The 17,760-nt window shown below is 43.7% G+C and overlaps 1 pseudogene across 1 annotated transcript; it reads left to right on the forward strand.

The window, feature by feature from the left end:
- Window positions 1-15,484: 15,484 nt before the first annotated feature.
- LOC308524487 (TCF3 fusion partner-like) lies at window positions 15,485-16,285 on the forward strand (annotated as a pseudogene). The gene has a single exon. The product of its transcript is annotated as a TCF3 fusion partner-like (transcript).
- The last annotated feature ends 1,475 nt before the right edge of the window (window positions 16,286-17,760 follow it).

Genomic DNA, 17,760 nt, shown 5'->3' on the forward strand with positions numbered 1-17,760 from the left:
CCTTTCCTCCTGCAGCACTCTGCTTTACTGGTTCTGCCTCTTTTATTAGAACTCCAACAGCTCAATATTTGGTCTTCCTTCTATATCTGGACTATTTATCTTAATGTGTCACCAATCCTGTGGCATTGAATACCAGCTACACACTGATGACTACTAACACGTATCTCACCCCTACCTCTCCCCGACTGTCCAACACCTGCCTATTTAGCACATTCACTTGGATATCTTAAACATATCTCAAACTTAGCATGCTGGACCCTGGATTCTGAACATGCCCTCACCCAAAACTGGCTCTATTGACAGCCTTCCTCATCTTAGTTGTTTTCAATTCGTTGTTTTGCTCTCTTGGAGTTATCAGTTTTCTCTTAGTTGATTACCACCAATATCTCCATTGCTTTCAAGAACACCTTAGGCTTGAACTTCCCCAAACTCTGCTTCAAATAAATCAGTTCATTTTGGGTAAAGATCCAGGGCTCTCTGTCATTATAAACTTCCATTTCTTCTGGAGAAAAATCTCTGAGTCAGTGCTATTGACATTGGGGGAGGGCAGTAGCTTCTAGTTTTCCTGGTTGGTCTTTCCCAGATGGAACCTCTCTGCCCTTCAAGTGAGCTGAGGCAAGGACAATGAAGGTCCCATTTCACCCTGCCATCCCTGTGGTAGGACTTCTACACCTAGGAGTAGGCATGGAGGGAAAGGGGAGCCCCAGCCTCCCCACAGCACTCTCCTGCAATTTAGTCTCTGCAACTCCAAGTTGGCAGGGATGAGAAATGCTGGCTGCCTGACCCTCCCAGTGAGATACCCTGGGAGCTGAGGGGAAAGGAAGCCCCATCTTCTTGGCCACACCTGCTCAGAGTGGAGGGAAGGGGAAGGGGATATAACACATGTGGGGGCTAGCTATCTGAATCTGTGTGAGTAACCTGACACCTGTCCTGCCTGGCAGAACCTGTTACAATCCCTGGAGGGGCTGGAGCCAGACAGGCCAAGCCTCTGAATGAAATCTCACTTCCCCCATCCCAACCCATGGGGTGGGAGTGGGGCTGCAAGGCCCATGAAAGGTATGGAAGCCTGATATAAAGGGAAGACTTTCTCCATATGGACTCACTCAAGATTCAGAGAGAAACAGTCTCCCCCAAGTCACTGTAATAGTACATCTGAAAATAAAGGGTTTTTCCTTAAATCTTCCAGTACCCTTGTGTGTGTGGATGAAAGGGGCCACATGCTGACCTGACAAGCTCAGGAGAGGCCTGCATGGCAGTTTTGCAGACTCGGAGACCTAAAGTAACCACAAAGGCGTCAAACTGCAGCGGGAAGGCCGGGGAGGGTTGGGGGACAGGAGGGAGGGGGGTAAGAGATCAACCAAAGGACTTGTATGCATGCATATAAGCATAACCAATGGACATAAGACACTGGGGGATAGGGGAGGCTAGGGGACTGTCTAGGGCGGGGGGGGGGGGGGGGGGGGAAATGGACACATATGTAATACCCTTTGTATTACTTTAAGCAATAATAAAAAAATAATAAAATAAAATTTAAAATAAATAAATAAATAAAGTAACCACAAAGGATGGTCTGAAATTAAACTTTAACTAAAAGCAGTTATGGTGGGCAGTTACGTCCTAGGCCTGTATCTTCACTGACAAGGTCAACCTTTATCTTAAATGAGCCTATGTGTCTCTTTGCATCTATGATAACACACCCTTGAAATGTCTGGGTAACTTGTAACTTCCCTTTTTCTGCAGCCCCTGGGGCACAACCAAATGTGCTGGGTCCCAGGACAGATACCAGGAATTCCTTCATTATCATGTTAATTGTTCCTGCACCCACCTAAGTATGTGTCTATCATTTTACTTTTTATCCAATCCCAGGGGTTTCCCTGCTTTGCTTTATCCCTCCTCCTTAATCTATCACCGATGAATTTCATGTAACACACCTATGTTCCTCCTTTGATTGGAATGTATAAATACAAATGTAACCCCGCCATTCTCCAGAGCACTATCTCAATTCGTTGAGGTTCTGCTTACCGGCATTTGTCGACAGTTTGGCTCAAATATACTCACAAAAATTCTTTACAGGTTTCAATGGGTTTTTTTACGTTAACATGTGTTTTCCAGTCGCCTGATAATTTCTATAATTTCAGTCATGGCTCATGGCATAGACTCTTTCACTGTTCTTACTAAGTTTAATGAGTTTTCTTTAATGAAAGTTCCTTTCTTGGTTGTGTGACCTTCGGACAATTCCCAGGAACTTTAATTGGTTAGCTTTTTAAATAACTTTCACCATGATGTACTTTCACTGAGAAATAGGCCTATGAAGCTCTTGACACTGGCATTCCACAAGTAGGACTCTTCTAAAAAGGGACAGATTTAGAGAATCAGTAAAAAAGAAACTATCAGGAATGCCATTTAGAAGATGATCTTCTCTGTTGGAAAATTTGATGGGTCTTTTTGATTAACCTACCTTACCACTTCCCTGAATTCCCTCTTCATTCTCACAAGCTCTCTAGTAATTCAATTTTCCTTCATGTCTGCTTCCATCAGCTTCCACCTGGAAGAAGGAATGAACATCCAACTGAATCCCCCAAGGATTTTAGGTCTGCAGTCCCCCCTGAAACCTCAGAGCTTACAGAGCAAGCCCCACCTCCTCAGTAAGAACTGGCACTTCTCAAGGCTGGGGTGACACTGCAGAGCCTCTCCTCTCAAGATAATAAGAGTCTCCCTCAGGAGCCTGCCTTAATACCTGTCCTGAGGGCAGGCCTATAATTAGGGTTCAATCCCAGAAGAACTGAGCTGCTGACCTGCTGGATCTGATAAAACTGAAAAGAGGTTACACCCCAAAGAGCAACAAAACTGGTTAGTATATAGCGGCAGGTACTAGGGGAGTACCCCTAGGACTGGATTTTGAGGCTGCTCGACCAAGGGAGATAGAATGTAACCAAAAATACCTCATTCTACTGCCTGCTGCAATAAAATCCAAACTAGTGAGTCAGGTGCTAGTAAACATAAGGAAGGTTATTTGAATGCTGGCCTCTCAAGAAGATGGGGGACATTTCCATCCTTAAAAACCCATATTAAGAGGTCAGTGAAGGGAGAGGTTTTTTTTCTTTTTCTTTCCATTTTTAATATATATTTTTACTGATTTCAGAGAGGAAGGGAGAAGGAGTGAGAGATAGAAACATCAATGATGAGAAAAAATCATTGATCGGCTGCCTCCTGCATGCCCCTCACCCCCCTTTTTACTGGGGATGGAGCCCACACCTGAGTATGTGCCTTTGACTAGAATCAAACCTAAGACCCTTCAGTCCACAGGCCAATGCTCTTTCCACTGAACCAAACCAGCTAGGGCAGGCAGAGGATATTATAAGGAGGGAGAGGGGAAACATAACAAAAAGATCAGGGGGAGGGGCTGTGGACTTGCAGGTAGTGTCCTTGTTGGTCCTGATATGGATTCTCGTGGTCAGAGTTCTTGCATTGGGCATCTGTGCGGTTTTGTTTTTCATTGACTACCTGTGTCTGGGCTGTGGGTGTTAGCCAGGGCCTTGAAGGTCAGGCTGCCTCTTAGGTTCACACAGGAACTGAAACTGCTAGATTATGAAATATACTAAAGAAAAACCTTTTAACATGTTAGCTCTAGTTATGAGAGAAAAATCAAGTTAGAGTAACAAACTGCATTTATCATTTACTATGATTAATATGGGTAGCTTTACATAAGTATAGTGTATTCATTCCCCATTAGAATTACCTAAGACTCTATATGCAAGAATTCATTGCCTTGGGGACACAGTCTCAGCATATGATTTTCAAGACTTAAGCAAAGACATTAGGGGATTAGAGGAACTCACTTTATAAGGAGGCTCTTGGAAGCTTAGAGAAATCAAAAGGCCACACATAGCAGAGTAGAAATACCTGAGTTTGTTGAAAGATAAAAAAGAAAACATGCGAGGCAGATGGGCATAGTAAAATGATTAAGTCATGTAAGGCCTGAGGATCCAAAAAAGAAAGCCCAAAGGACACAGCAGTCACTGGCATTAGCAAGGTGCCAATGAGAGGGCATCACCGTCACTAAGGATTCCAGTTGTGTCTCTCTCTCATGAACACCGATGGGAAGATGGAGCTTGAAAGTAACAGATCATGTGCAAGCACTTAACCACTAGACACCAGTAGGCTGCAATTACCTTCACCAGAGAAACAGAGGGACAACCAAGAGTCCGCTACCCACAGGGAGTTTAAAGGTGGTTAATAGAATATGGCCTTGGTAAAGATTGCTGTTGTTAGCATAAAGACATTCAAACCTGTAAAGAATTTTGTGAGTTTATTTGAGCCAAACTGTGGACAATTGCAGGGAAGTAGAATCTCAATGGATTGGGATAATGCTCCAGAGAATGGTGGTCTTCTCCTTGTTTTATACATTACATTCAAAGCAGGAGACCTAAGTGGGTTACATGAAATCCGTTGGTAATAGATTAGAGAGGGAGGAGAATGTCTGGGGGAGGAATCTCTGGGATTGGATAAAAAACGAGATGATAGATACATACTTGTTTTACTTATGTGGGTACAGGATAGTTAACAGTCAACAATTAACATGATAACAATAACAATGAAGAAATCTGTGGTCTCTATCCTGGCACCCAGGGCATTTGGTTGTCCCTGAGGGGTTTGGAAAAAAAGAGAAGTTACAAGTAACCCTGACATTTCTATGATATGTTATCATAGATGCAAAAAAAACAATAGCCTCAGGTAAAGATTGATCTTGTCAGGGAAGATACCGGCCTAGGACGTGACTACCCACCACAACTGCTTCTTGTTAGTTTCAATTTCAGACCATCCTTTGTGGCTACTTTAGGTCTGTATGTTTGCAAGATGGCCATGCAGGCCTTCCCTGTGCTAGTCAGGTTAGCGTGTGGCCTTTTTGTGGTCCACACTATCATCTAAATGGCTTTGAACCATGGGATTGTAGAGAAGAAAGAAACTGTGCAAAAGGGAAATAAGGACCGCATTAGATTGCTGCACCCCTCAGAAAAGAGCAGCATCCTTTCAAAAAGTGAGATGAATGCAGGCTTTCCAAAAGTGACCTGCAGGCAGGAAAGTAAGCAGTGGCCCAAGGCCCAGTTGAGGGCAGGGAAGAGGAGCATGAGACATAGGTGCCAGGTGGGCAACTCATTAGTAAGCGAAAATTAAGAAACAGAAAACTGGACTGTGAGCAAAGGATAGGTAAAACTGATGAGCAGAGCAAGAATAGTTATTTGATTTCTACATGGTCTTTGGGGTAGAGGTCAGAATGGCAGGGCCAAATAAAGAAGGTCAGTTCCTACAAATAGATCCCTCAGGAGAAACTGAGATGGAGACAGCAGTTAATAAGGAACCCTTCCTCAGGCCCATGTGTTCTGGGCTGGAATTATTCCTCAAAGAGAAGCTTTATCATCCTATGTTGTAGGGTGGTACCTATGGGGGCTATTGCAGATCCACTGTACTTCTACCTGACAAGTCATATCTATAAAATTTACCCAAATCCTTTCTTGCCTCAGCACCTAGGTTTTCTGCATCTCTGGAGTCATAACGAAACTGGAAACTGGGAATCTTAGTGAAGGGTTTACAAATACAGAATAGTAGCCTCATGAGGAAATACTGGCCTTAGTCATAGCATCAGAGACTCTCTCCACCACAAATTGTGCTCTTCCCCTGGGCTCCATTCTAACTATAGCTATCTTTTTTTGTTGTTTTTTCTTTGTTTGTTTGTTTGTTTTGGCCTCCTGTCTTATATCTGAGTTCCTACTTCAATCATCCAAATTTCCTCTGAAACTACAAGGAAATTGCAGGCCCTTCTCTGACCACCAGATGGTGGTAAAGAAGCTTATCAGAATCATTCTGATAGATTCCTCAGCTTCTGCAGTGTTAACATTTGAAGATAGATAATTCTTTCTTCTTCTTCTTTTTTAGAATATTTTAAACCTTTTATTATGAAAAAATTTAAACATATTCAAAAGTGGAGAGAATAGAATAAATTAGTATAAAGATAGAAAGAATTAACTTGATATATACATCCCATCGCCTAACTGTTATTTGTCATTGCATAGCTGGTTTGTACATAGTTCTTTCTTGTGGGGAACTGTCCTGCATAAAAAAGGATGTTTAGCAGCATCCCTGGACTTCACCTATTAGATGGTGGCAGCAGTGATAACAACCAAATATTTATCCAGACTTTGCCAAGTGTCCCTAGGAAATTTGGGTTGTCCCAGTTACAAATCACTAATTAATGCGACCCTGAAGAATTCTGAATAGTAGAAAGACAATCAGATTTTGACGAAATTTTTAAAAATCTCTGTTGATTTTTAAAATAATATTTATTCATTAAAAATGTTTCAAACTTGTGGCCAAACATACAAAAGGAAATTAAACACACAAAATCTTTCCCATCAAATTAATTTCTATAATCAGTTTAATGACCATCTTTCATGCATATAAACACATAGTTAAATATGTACAATTCTGCATGTATGGTACTATATAGTATACGTAATTTCTTATAATCTTTTCCACTCAAAATCTCCTGTGGACATCTCTTGATATCAACCATATTGGTCTAATTTAATACTTAATTTAATTCTTGCATATCATCCCTTTGCATGTAATTAATCAGATCTCTACTTGTTGGCAACCAGGTTCCTAAATTTTCACTATCATACATAGCATTGCAATTAACACCTTTTTTCATCCATCTGCATAGGCCAGGACTGGCAGTTTTACACTCAATATTTCTATGTATCTAGAATTTTACCAGGACACAGAGCTTTACAAAGTGAATTAGACACTGATCTTGTTCCACAGATATTCACAGACTGGTAGGGGAAAATGAAAACAGGAGAAAATGAAATATGGTAATTGGATGGAAATGCAATTGGGAAAGATAAAGAGAATATAACCAGTTGGAGATCTGGCATAGTTTCACAGACATGAGACTAGAAAGAGGTGGTATAAAAATTAGTCTCAGCCCTAGCTGGTTTGGCTCAGTGCATAGAACTTCGGCTTATGGACTGAAGGGTCCTAGGTTTCACCCTAGTCAAGGGGACATGACTGGGTTGCAGGCTTAATCCCCAGTGCTGGATGTGCAGGAGGTAGCCTATCAGTGATTCTCTCTCATTATTGATGTTTCTCTCTCTCTCTCCCTCTCCCTTTCCTTTGAAATCAATAGAAATTTTTTTTTAAAATTTGCCTCAACCCTTCTGTTATCAAATGGTTATTTAAAACAAACATTTGTGTAATTGCCTATTTACCTCTTTCCCCTGCTCCATGTGTGTAGGTCTAGGTCGGTCAGGTCTTTCTGTTTTATATATACCGCATTTATCACAGGGCCTTGTACTTAATGAATCTTCAGAAAAGATTTGCTGGATGCAGGTATTTATTGTAAACCTTCCTGCTAGGAGAATATTCTCCTGAAGAGAGAGAAGGGGAAATTGCATAGGAGCAAAGGGGCTATGGGTAGGAGTTTAAATACCCTCTCAACTTCCCAAACTCAAAGACAGACCAGAAACAGGAATGGGAAAGCAAGGGGAGAGGAAGAATGAAAGGTAAATTGATATGCACTTCTCAGATCCTCTGTTTGCCCTTCTGAAAAGCTTATTCAATAAGAAATCTGAATGAACTTGTAGAAGGGCAATGTAAGATGAATCCTCATGCTTACACTAAAATTCAGATGATGTAGAGAAATCTTTTACTCCCCTTAGTTTTGTTTAGAATCTAATATCCCTCCCAAATCCTGCCCACTACTTAGCAGTAGAAAAAATAATTAGTCTCAGTCCTTGCCCTGCATCTCTCCCCAAAGCTTGGTGGGAAAGTGTGTGCGGTGGCTGCCACCTGCTGGTCGCTGCCGCACTCTGCCTTGCTCACCTTATCACTAAAAATTCTCCAGAATACCGCTGCTGAGATTTGGCAGGGACAATGTTCCTGAGTTGTTGATGCTACACCAGGGATTATGCTATTTGCTCAACCCATGAGTTTACTACCACATCCTCCATCCCAAAAGTTGACCCAGCATTCCCACTACTTGAAGGTTGAGCCAACTCACTCTGCTGTGGTAGGACTATGACAGCCCACCTGGTTTCAACTGAGCACCTACAGCAAACAAAAACTCAGGGCATCTTTGTAAACTTCATCCCCCGGGCCGCCCTCTACCTGACTATGATGTGCTACATTTTTCTAACTGAGTCTTCACCTTGAAACATGGCCAAATCCTTTATGGATGTGAGAGAGAGAGACATTGGTTGGTTCCCTCCTGCACACTCCCCGACAAGGGGCAGAAGCGACCCTGAAACCCAGGAACATGGCATTGACCAGGAATGGAACCAGTGACCCTTTGGTGTTCCGCTCCACCTCTAACCACTTGGGAAACACTGGCCAGGGCATGCAACATTTCTTGTTTACATTTGGGATATGTTTCATTTATTGTTATCTTCAAATCAAAGATATTATTACTTCAGTCTAATTTTGTTATGAATTTCCTTTAGAAAGAATTATAATGTCCCTCTTGGCAAATGAATGACTCTCAGGGACTAAGGAAAAGCCATAACCAGGCCATCTTCATCCACATCCTCATTCCAAAATTGGTTGTAATCCGATGACTACAAAGACGGTGCTCTTTCCACTTACCTCCTGTCCTGTTAGCCTGGATAGGTTAAGAAAGTTTGAATATTAGGAGAGAAACTGGAAGAAAACTGCCTGCTCACTTCACATCATTGTACTGGGCTGGAATTCTCACAGCAACATCCTATTTACTTCTAAAATCCCTTCATCATAACCAAGAATCAGACATTTTGGAAGCTTGACCATTCATTCAATGCGCATTCACAGAGCACCTACTGTGTGCAATTCACTTAGTGCAATGTGAAACCAACTGTTATAGTCCTGTAGCTGCTGTAACAATTTACCACAGACGTGGTGGTTTAAAACAGATTAATCATCTTACATTTCTGGAGGGGAGTCCAAATTTGGGTCATAGGGAGCTAAACACAAATTATTCTCAGGGCTGCATTCTATGGGAAGGAAAGTCTATTTTCTTGCTTTTTCCTCCCAAAGAAGAGGATAAACAATTGATCTAAGTGCAGGTGAAATCAAGGGACTCAGACAAAAAAAGAAATCAATTTTTTTCACTAATTTTTACTAAAAGACTTGAGGCAGGGGGCGGAGCAGGGGGGGGGCGGGGAAAGAAACACAGCACTAAGTTGGAGGAGAAGAGGAGGGCGAGGAGATGAGATATATGAGTCAGAGTCCTTCTCTGACCTTGAAGGACCTTATAATCTCAGCAACAGTCAGCTCTTCCAAGTAATACTAGGAAATGAAGCAGGGAGGGGAAAGAACTCCACATAACGAACGGAAGTCAAATTGTAAAAAGCTAGTCATCATTTCTAGAGGGACACGTTACCATAAACCAGCTGTTCTCAACCTGTGGGTCGCGACCCCTTTGGTGGTCAAACAACCCTTTCACAGGGGTCACCTAAGACCATCCTGCATATCAGATATTTACATTATGATTCATAACAGTAGCAACATTACAGTTATGAAGTAGCAACAAAAATAATTTCATGGTTGGGTCACAACGTGAGGAACTGTATTTAAAGGGCCAGAAGGTTGAGAACCACTGCCATAGATGGTTATGCTGATTGATACCCAAACTCCATGCCCCTCTACAGCCCTTGACCATCTCTACTTTAGTTGCATATAGATCAGGGATTTATTTTCCTAAATTCAAATGCTTAAAGGTTTCTTCTTTTGTTGTTGTTAATCCTCACTCAAGGATCTTCTTTCCAATGCTTGTCAGAGAGAGTGGATGGGAGGGAAGGCAGAAAGGAACAATGGAGAGAGAGAGAGAGAGAGAGAGAGAGAGAGAGAGAGAGAGAGAGAGAGAGAAGAAGAAGAAGAAGAAGAAGAAGAAGAAGAAGAAGGAGGAGGAGGAGGAGGAGGAGGAGGAGGAGGAGGAGGAGGAGGAGGAGGAGAAGAAGAAGAAGGAGAAGAAGAAGAAGGAGAAGAAGAAGGAGAAGACATCAGTTGGTTGCTACCCACACACTCTCCAGATCAAACCTGAAACCCGGGTACATGCCCTTGACCAGGAATCAAACCCATGACCCTTTAGTGCTCTGGCTGATGCTATAAGCACTGCCTACACTGGTCAGGGAATACAAGGTTTCTGGTTTCCATTTGGACTTTGTTTGATTTATTGTTATCTTCAATATTGTAGTGATTTTAATTATGGAAAATTCATTTTAATGGAGCCTAATCTGATCACTATCCCATCTGTCCACTCCTTCCAAAAATATTGTATCCATAGATGTTTTAAGACCCTGACCTTACAGAAAAATATATAAAGAAAGAACCAGTCCCTCCACTTCTACACCTCCATGATTCTAGGAATAGAACCAAAACTTGGCTTGAACTCACATTGACAATGGCTTCCTACCATCACTCTAAATCCCTGTCCGAACACCTGCTGAGCTCCCTGTACTGGCTCTTAGGACAATGCTTCATGGAGGCTTCAGCAGAATAAGATGCGGTCATTCAGGGTAAATGAAAAGGTTAATTCCATTACTAATGCACGTGGGTTTTCCACACCACCCAGTTCTAAGATTCTCTGCAGAGACGACCTGGGTGTCCTACAGTTCAATTCAAACACTAAGTACCCTGAGTTAGTGCAGATTTTATAGGTTAAGGGCTCAGTCCCCCATTTCACACTCTAACTGCAGATCCCAGTTGTCACCTGCACTTCTAAACATCCAGCTATAAATTGGGGATTCCTACCATCCCCTCCTTGAGTGTGATATTTTGCTAGCATAGCAGAAAAGTGCTTTACCTATTATTACTGGTTATAAACAGGGTATGACTCAGGAATAGCCAGTGGAAGAGCTGCACAAGGCAAGCTGTGTAGGAAGGGCTAGAGAGCTTCCCTGCCCTCTCTGAGCATGCTGAACCTCCCAGGACCTCAATGTGCTCATCAATCCAGAAACCCTCCAAACCTTCTGTTTATGGTTTTTCATGGACTCGTGATGGATAATATCACTGGTCATTGGGGATTATGGCAATGTCCAACCTCGCCCAAGAGGGTAGGAGTAGGGAGTGCTGACAGCTCCAATCCTCTAATCACCAGGTTAGTTCTTCCAGTAACCAGCCATCACCCTCCAAGAGTCATCTCATTAGCATGAATGCAGGTATGGCTGAAATGGCAATCTTATTAATAATAAAAAATGCTCCATTACTCCTATAGCTAAAGAAATTTGAAGGGTTTTAGGAGTTTTGTTCCAGGAACCAGGATGTAAGAACAAATAATCATTTTTTATTATATCACAACATCACACAGGGTTCTCTGCAGTACTGTGGACAGGTCCAACTCCTTTCCCCCAGCAGAAGCGATGGAATTCTATGTACAGCATTTTCCTACCGGCTGGGGTCTTTCTTCTTCACATGCCTCGTAGCACATTGCTTGGCACCACTTTCCTCACCTCTGCTGGAACTACAGTCACAACCAGCACCTCCTCAGAGGCTCAACCTAAACTTTTGTCAGGGCTACTCCAGATGTGGACTCACCCAGAATAGTCAGATCCATGTGACTTCCTTCCCTGGGGCTCGACTGGACACTCAGAGCCATGGGACACCAAGGGTGGGGAGGAAGGAGTGGTCTCCCCTGATGCCAGCCCATGGAGGTAAATCATCTGGAAATGATTTAAAAACAGTGATAAAACTAACTAAAAATCAATCTGATTCTTTCTTATTAAGTTGCACAACAATACTGTCAGAATTAGTGATATAATAACCACACACACAAATCTTCTGATGGTCTAAGTTCTAAACTATTGCTATGGTTAGTGTTGAGTAACCTACATATGCAGGATTCAATTGATCACTTTTTAAAACTCATTCGCTAAAACATATTTTATTCTACATGGAAGTTAATGTGCAGAATTATCAGTTACACAGTCAAAACTCCAGCCACATACTAGTATATTACTTTTCATAGTAATATTTTTCATTATTTTTTCTTTATTGATTAAGGTATCACATATGTGTCCTTACCCCCCATTATCCCCCCACCCCCACCCCCACTTATGCCCTCACCCCCCTGGTGTCTGTGTCCATTGGTTAGGTTTATATACATGCATACAAGTCCTTTGGTTGATCTCTCCCCTTAACCCTACCCTCCCCTACCTTCCCTCTGAGGTCTGATTGATGCTTCTCTGTCTCTGGATCTGTTTTTGTTCATCAGTTTATGTTGTTCATTATATTCCATAAATGAGTGCGATCATTTTCATAGTAAATTGATAAGAGTTTAGGTTCTTATTTTGTGATTTCAGCTCTTGTGGTATAATATAGCCCAGCTTTTAAAGCAGTAATTTTAAAATAAATGATCTTAGTTGTATGAGACTTGTCTTTTATGAGATCTTTTTTTACTGAGGTGAAGTTGCATATGAGGTCAGACACAAAAATATCGGAAACAGCCCTGGCCAGTGTGGCTCAGTTGGTTGGAGTATTGTTGTGTGTGTGTGTGTGTGTGTGTCTGTTTGGAGACCCTACCTTTGGGAGTGCTGTCTCTGCTCTCTTCTGGATAACTCTCCCCGTCTAGGAGGAGGACTTGATCTCAAACCTGTTTCAAGTGCTGGCTCCTTGATACCAAGGTCAGAGTCAGAGTGGGGTTGCTGAGAAGGCTGCTGATCCCAAATTGGAATAAGCAGGATTGGGCCAAGCAGGCAGTGATTGAGTATAAAAGGAACTGCCTCCCACCCTGCTCCTGCCTCACAGAGACAGCAGCCTTATGTTCCTAAACCAGCTACGACAGGGGCTGTGACAGCACCAGGAAGCAAGCATCCACACCCACACACACCTCAAACACCAGGGATTTAACTGGAGTCAAAGGGTATGCATCCTTCATCCTGGCCCATGATCATGTCTTTGGATCTCTTCATCTCTAAGAACTGGAGCTAGAGTTGTGACGTGGGCAGTCTTAATAGAGCCCAGAAGCATGGGGGGAGCCAGATAACCCACTCTTTGCACAATAGATAAAATCCCTTGTATGAATATATGCAAACTGATTTCTCCCTCCCCCCCCCCCCCCCCCCCCCGCCCGCCGGCACTGGGATTTCCGAGAATGAGAACTATCCAAATGCTCTGATTTCATGGGATGGTAAATGTACAGCATATGTTTCTGGCTCTTACATCTGGGATTTATTTGGTTAGCACACTTTTGTTTTTCTTAATGTTGCTGTATATGGGGCAAGGATTCTATCATTCCAAACTGACCCACAAAGGTGATTGAGTTATGACATCAAGCACAGAGACTGACCCCTGGAATTTCTTAGAGAAACACCACTTCCTGATAGGAGTTGGAGAGTGAACATCTGGAAAGCCATCTGTGCTGTAAGTTAGTAGCTCTATGGGTTAGAATGTTGTCCCATAACACCAATGTTATGGGTTCCATCCCCAGACAGGGCACAAATAAGAATCAACCAATGGATGCATAAATGAGTGGAATAGCAAACCTCTCTCTCTCTCTCTCTCTCTCTCTCTCTCTCTCTCTCTCTCTCAAATAAATAAATAATACATCTCTCGCCATTTAAAAAAGAAGAAGAAGAAGAAGAGAAAAGAAAACCATCTGTAATAATCTGGTACCCTAAGAACTTTCAAGGAGCACTACAACCATTCCTGTTTCTAGGCAGGATCACATAATACCCTCATATGCTCCTCTTAAGCCCTGAATGGGCCTCAAAAGAGGAACAGAACTCAGATGTTCTATAATCCTGGCCTAGGGAGCGCACACATTGAGCAGAGGCTATTGGACTCCAGCATAAGCTCCTTCCTCTTGGAGGGGGATGGGGCTTGTGAGGGAAGGAAAGGTGGAGTGAAGGAGAGGGTTGAAGTGGGAGGAGGATTAGGAAGCTAAACCTGCTGGGAATTTCCTATAAATTGTTTATTTTTGTCAAATCTGGGCTGTTCTGGGAACTCAGAAAGGGGAAATCCAGCTTCAGAATGGCCTGGGCATATGCGCAGTAGCAAGGTACTTTATATGCACTAATTAGTGTGAAGCCAAACTTGGCCCTGCCAGGCTGCCCATCCCTCAAGGCTCAGAGGTTTGATTAGAGTGGTAGTCATGCGGAGACTAGGTGCTGTTATCCCTGCCTAAATGCTTCATAACAGGGCCTGGCAGTTCCCAAAACCCCAATATAGTGAATACAAGACATTTATCTTGGGCTGGACCTTCAGAGTGTATTGGGCCCAGCATACCCACCCATTGTCTCATATGATGAGGATGAAGGTGAAGCGATCACTGGTCTAGCTGCTAGATAGACTCTAGCAGATAGACAGTAGCTTCAGTGACAGCTATTCTTGTGCTGTTTCACTGCAGTTTCCTGAGTTGAACACTCATCTATTCCTAGCAGGGTTCTCCATGTCTCCCTGTGCTCCAACCTGTCTTTCACATTATTACCAGAAGCTCTTTCTGACATTATATTTTAACACTAAACACTCAAAGCATTTTTTTAAAAAATGTATTCTATTGATTTTTCACAGAGAGGAAGGGAGAGGAACAGAGAGCTAGAAACATTGATGAGAGAGAAACATCGATCAGCTGCCTCCTGCACACCTCCCACTGGGGATGTGTCCGCAACCAAGGTACATGCCCTTGACTGGAATTGAACCCAGGACTCCTCAGTCCGCAGGCCAAAGCTCCATCCACTGAGCCAAACTGGCTAGGGCTCAAAGCATTTATTAAATAAACCTACAACTCTGAAAACTTCTACCCCAAAATGCATCCCCTTCCTGTCTTCTTGGCATGCACACTCACCTCTAGCTAGATAATTTAGAGTCATCCCTGACTCCTAGAGAAAGCACTTTCCTTAATATTAAAACCACATCTTTAAGTATTATTGGCCCTAGGTGGATTGTGGCTGGCTCTCATAGCTTTTTCTTTAGCCCCAAAATATATGCCCCTTTGGAGTTTTTATCAGTTCCCTAAGTGCTTATTAGACATCTGTTAGTACCCATCATCAATTCAGGCACTAAACCAGGGTGGAAAACTTCCAGCCCAAGGGCCAAATACGGCCCAAAAAATCATTAGATCTGGCCCTGCCAAGGCATTGGGGTTGAGTTAATTAAATGTTTTACCAAATATGGCTGCCTAAATTTTAAGTTGATAATTTTACATGGCTCGGGAATCCTATCTAATCAAAGAGAAACATGGTAATTAGCCGTACATCCGCTACCTTTCCCATTGGCTAATCAGCGAGATATGCAAATTAATCACCAGCCAAGATGGCGGTTAACCACCAACAAAGATGGCGGTTAATTTGCATACATAGGCACAGTGAAGGGAGGCGAAAAGGGAAGGATGGAAGAAACTGCCTGCTGGTGTCGGAACCCAGGTGGCAGCCAAGAGCCGGAGAACTGGGCCACCATTGTGATTGGCGAAGTCAGGTGGGGCAGGGAAGAGGGGATGTCCGCAGGGAGCCAGGGAAAAATGGAGCTGGAGCAGAGAGAGGGGTGCATAGCAGCTGTGGGCTTTGAGGAGTTCTCAGCACCTCCCTGCTTGGAGCTGGCGCTGCCTCTGCTGTTCCGTGGTCACATCCTGGAGAGCGAGCTTGAGACGGAAGTGGAGTTCATGTCTGGGGGTCTGGGCAACTCCAGCCTCCAGGAGCTAGATGAAGAGGAGGAGGCAGCTCAAGGTCAGCAGCCTCGGTGCCAAGGGGAACTCAATCGCAGGAAGTACCAGGTGCTGGGTCGGCGCTGCAGGGAGATCGAGCGGGTCCTGAACAGATTCCATCAGATATAGAGGATAACACGGAGACTCCAGCAGGAGCGGAGGTTCCTCATGAGGGTGCTGGACTCCTACGGCAATGACTACTGGGCCAGCCAGTTCATCATCTTACTGGAGGACGAGGGCAGGAAGGGCACAGACGCCCCACCCCAGGCAACGCTGAGAATGAGCCTCTGGAGAAAGAAGGGCTGTCCCCGCCCAGGAGGACACTAGCGCCTGCAGAAGCCAGGAGCCCGGCCCCTGATGAGGGGCCCAGTGGTTGGAAGAGGTGGCAAGTGCCATGGGAAGGATGCTGGGCAGGAGTCCCACTGACTCCAGATCTGGCCCCCATGCAGATAAAGGTGGAGGAAGACTTTGGCTTCAAAGTGGTCGAGGCTCTGGACTCAAGTTGGGTTTCTCGGGAGCCAGACAAGCTGCTGCCCTACCCCACCCTAGCCAGCTCCCCCTTTGACTGACCCCCCCAATAAATGGACCCCATGCTCTCCTCAGCAAAAAAAAAAAAAATAGCTTATGGAAGAATGTTTATAGGATCAAATAGTATAAATATACATGTAACAGGACAATAAAAAGAGAACCTGGCTACGATGATCACCTGAACACTGCCTCTGTGTCATTCCTTCTTCGCCAACTCCGTCCACACCTTTGGGAACCTCTGGACCTGCTGGGGCTGGACCCCAAAATTCCTCTTCTTATAAGGACTTCAGTGAGATGGGCTAAGAGTCACACAGGAACTGCCTCAATTTAATGTAATCCCCTCTTTAAAGATCTTATCTCCACATACAGATACATTCTGAGGTTCGGAGGATTAGGATTTTAACATAAATTTTATTGATTACCCAAATCAGCCCTTAACAACCAGCATGTTTCAGAAAGTAGATTCCTACAAGGTTATTTACCAAACATTCAGAAGTATTTTTAAAAGAGCTAAGCCCCTCACCCAACGCACGGGCCCCTCCTGGCGAAGAGCGAAGGCCTGGGTTCCGGGCACCGGAGGAAAACTGGTGCCAGCAGCCAGGGAAGGGGCCCCCAAGGGGCCCCAGATTGCGAAAGGGCACAGGTTGGGCTGAGGGACCCACCCGAGTGCACAAATTTTTGTGCACTGGGCCTCTAGTTATTTTATAAATATGCAAATGGCCCTTGATGGTAAAATGTTCCCCATCTCTGCACTAGGGAGACAGTCTTTATCAAGTGTTTGCTCTGTGGGGCCCTGGGCTCAATATTAGGGATACAGGGGTCAGAAGAAACAACCTCTCCCTTCAAAGAGCTCACAAGCTAATGGAACACTTCCAATGTCACAGTGCCCTAATGGGATAATATTTAAGCCAAATAAGAGTGCATGAATCCCAGAGCATTCACTAAAAGTTCAGGGACAACACAAGGTAAATAACACTATCTGTCTTACTTACTTGGCCTGTAAATGATAACTTTCACCCCAGTTGTTGCAATATGCCCTCAAGTCCATCTGAGCATTTCTTCAACAAGTTTCAGACCCACAAGAGAAGAGACCAGATGCACTGGAATTTCCTTTCTACTCTGAGGGGTTCTCGGACTTCATTTCTTTACTGCAAGGTTCACAGCCATGCCCATTCCCTTAAAAAAAATGAATTCTAGCCTCAACAGATAAATGACAAGGCCTAATATCCAGAGGAGACTACTACCTTTGGTTGATGCATTCTCTACCACCCAGAAAACCCTCCACCTCCTTTTACCTAACTGTACACAAACTTGGCATCTCCTGGGTGGCTCCTCTGACCATGGACATACACAAGTTCATTACTTTGTGAACCAAGGTGCACTCCTATGATTCCATAATCCACTGCATTTACCTCATTGTATTACACGTCCCTACAGTGGGTGGTTCCCAACATCCAGCCCAGAGTACTCTAAAGCAATCATAGTATTTCCTTCCCTTTGCTATGGTTGGCTCAGTAATAGAAAGGCCTACATTAATGTTACCCTTTACACTAGTTTTTCTCCAT

The sequence above is a fragment of the Myotis nattereri genome, assembly GCF_964212035.1.
Source record: "Myotis nattereri genome assembly, chromosome: 9".
Lineage (NCBI taxonomy): Eukaryota > Metazoa > Chordata > Mammalia > Chiroptera > Vespertilionidae > Myotis > Myotis nattereri.